At 40.2% G+C, this 2,500-nt stretch overlaps 1 protein-coding gene across 5 annotated transcripts in view; it reads right to left on the bottom strand.

Annotated features, from left to right (window-relative positions):
* The window catches only part of LOC137651745 (transcription factor SPT20 homolog), a 589,276-nt gene that overhangs the window by 158,377 nt on the left and 428,399 nt on the right, over positions 1 to 2,500 (bottom strand). The gene's annotated exons all lie outside the window — the stretch shown is intronic.

Below are 2,500 nucleotides of genomic sequence, written 5' to 3'. Positions count from 1 at the left end.
GTCTAGACATAGAAGCGTTGATAAACACAGGAAGGTTGCCAGAAGAAGATATTGGAGAAGCTCGCGACCTTTTGGAGAAGGCTTAAGCAGAATTCGTGGAGAGGCAAATATTAGATGACCTGCAAACTTAAGGAATAAAAACAGAAATGAAAGAAGAGGATGAAATTAGACGAATTGCAGCAGCAGAGCATTTGATTAAGTTGAAAATGAGGGAAGAACGGGAAGAAAGAGAGAGAGAGAAGAGGCAAGGTCTCCTCAGAAAGATGCATATTGCAGACAGTTCAAAATCAACTGGTATCCTTTAAAATCAACTTTGACCAGTGCCAAACCCACCTCTTCTATTTTTTCGTAAGGCTATTGCTGATGACTGTCAACATCTTCTCATCCTTGCTGGTGCTGTATTCTGAGGGTTATGATCGCTTTCTGAGATGCTAGTCATCGAAGAGGTAGGGGCTTCACCTTTTCCCTTATGTATGATGTCGACATCCCTGTATAGCCACTTATCAACCTCAAAGTGTATGTCTTCAACTAAGAACAAAGTAAATATTTTGAAGCCCCTTTTCTTTCTGTTTTTTTTTTTTTTTTTTTTTTTTTTGGTTAGTACTTCCTGCAAAAGGTGAACCCATTGGAGAGTGAGACCTGGAAGAGGTAGGTCACAAACATCTTGGTGTACTTGCTGCTATTCCTTATAAATTGGTAATAACTGATAATTTGATCAAAATTATCAACCCCACTTGGGAGAGTATTGTAATCTGAGATGGCCTTAGGGCAAAGCCACTGCACTCTTTCATGATTGCATTTCTGCCAACATTCGTGATCCTCCAACTCGGCACCATGAATGTTGGATACCAGTTTGATGGCGATCACATCCTTCCAGATCACCACAGAGAACTTCCCAAGCTCTGAAAATGTTACTTCATGCAAGAGGTTGCGGTGCCTTGGCACCAACTTTACGGAGCCAAAGGGTGCTATAGGAGTGTATGCCACTGTCATACAACATTCTTAGGAAAGGGTCATGTAGTTGCAATAATTGTCCATGTAGAAACAGTACCGCTTCCCCTGGAGATTGCCAATCAGGGAGAAGAGTGTCGAGAGTGAAGTGCAAGTCTCACTGTAGGCCTCAAAATACTGGTGTGTGTTTTTATCAGCTTTCCCATGTCTATCTGGGGAAAAGTTGGGCAAGTGCATAACTTCTATGCGCTCAGGTGAGTGCCTCAAATGAGGGCGCCTATCATCTGCAATCGCTTTGCAACCATCAAAACCGTGTTCAATTGTGATCACGCACTTGGAAGACGTAAGGATATATTTCCCCTTGGAGAGAGCATTCTAATTGAGGTGACTACATAACCTTGAGATTGCCAGAAACTCTCTCATCATGCTAGCTAGTATTAGACGTGCTAGTGAAAGTATGCCTTTGCTGTGTGCACCACTGTATCAGGAACACGTTGACCACAGAAAAGTTTGATCTAGTCAGTGAAGAACGAGAGGGAAAAGCAGCATCAGAAAAGCCAGAATCTAAATGACTTGCCCGCTTGAGGGCATGCTCCTAGTGAGGGCGCACATTAGCAGTTGAGAACATACGCTGCTCTAAAGATATGTGAGGGTGAGTGCACTTATCACATGTAGGAGAATGATGGTGTTTCTTACGAGAAGGAGAACTTGCTCCTCCCAATACCGTATTTTTTTGGTCACAGAAGCCTTGAAAATCAAGGGAGTTTGTCCCAAGGAGAGACCCTCAGCAGGCAGTTTGGATTCAGGATCATTGTCAAAGACAATAGCATCATTAAGTGCTGAAGAAGCATTATTCCCTTTTAAGGGATTAAGCACCAAGGCTACAGGGAAGTCCAAAGGCACATACATACAGTAGATACACTCTCTCTCTGAAAAGAGACTGAAAGGATATTGCAATAGTTAAGCCAAGTTCCAAAAGAAGCTGTTAGCACAGTGTTAGTGGCAGGAATCCAAGTGACTGTTCAGTGCAACGGCAAGAGGGGCAAGTCTTCCCTGCCACTGACTGATTACTGGATACTGCTGACAACTCATTATAAGTTTGAACTACAGAATTCCAGCAGCACTTGAATCAATCTCCTATTAAAGGATTAAGGTTTGTATTTGGGTAGAAAAAATATAAGTATGTACCCGATGACACAGCACTTACAGTTACACGAATGAATGACAATAAAATGCATCATTGGATCACAACTGACATTTCATAAATAAAAATTTTAAGTTTTTCTATCTTTTTAGGTTCAGTATTTTCATTTATTTCATAATACAAGATATGTTATAAATAAAAATTTTCTTTAGGTTTTCTATCTTTTTAGGTTCAGTATTTTCATTTATTTCATAATACAAGATATGTTATATCAAAAGGTATTGGTCTTGTAATAGCTTCCAGATAAAAGAAATAGTTTGGTGGACGATAGAGATGGAAATGGTAGTCAGATCATACATAATTCAAGAGGAAAAGGAAAACTAAAACATTTCAATTTAGAAGTGT

This window comes from Palaemon carinicauda, chromosome 1 (assembly GCF_036898095.1).
Source record: "Palaemon carinicauda isolate YSFRI2023 chromosome 1, ASM3689809v2, whole genome shotgun sequence".
NCBI lineage: Eukaryota > Metazoa > Arthropoda > Malacostraca > Decapoda > Palaemonidae > Palaemon > Palaemon carinicauda.
The sequence above is the reverse complement of the archived record's forward strand: the minus strand, read 5'-3'. Positions and strand labels throughout refer to the sequence as shown.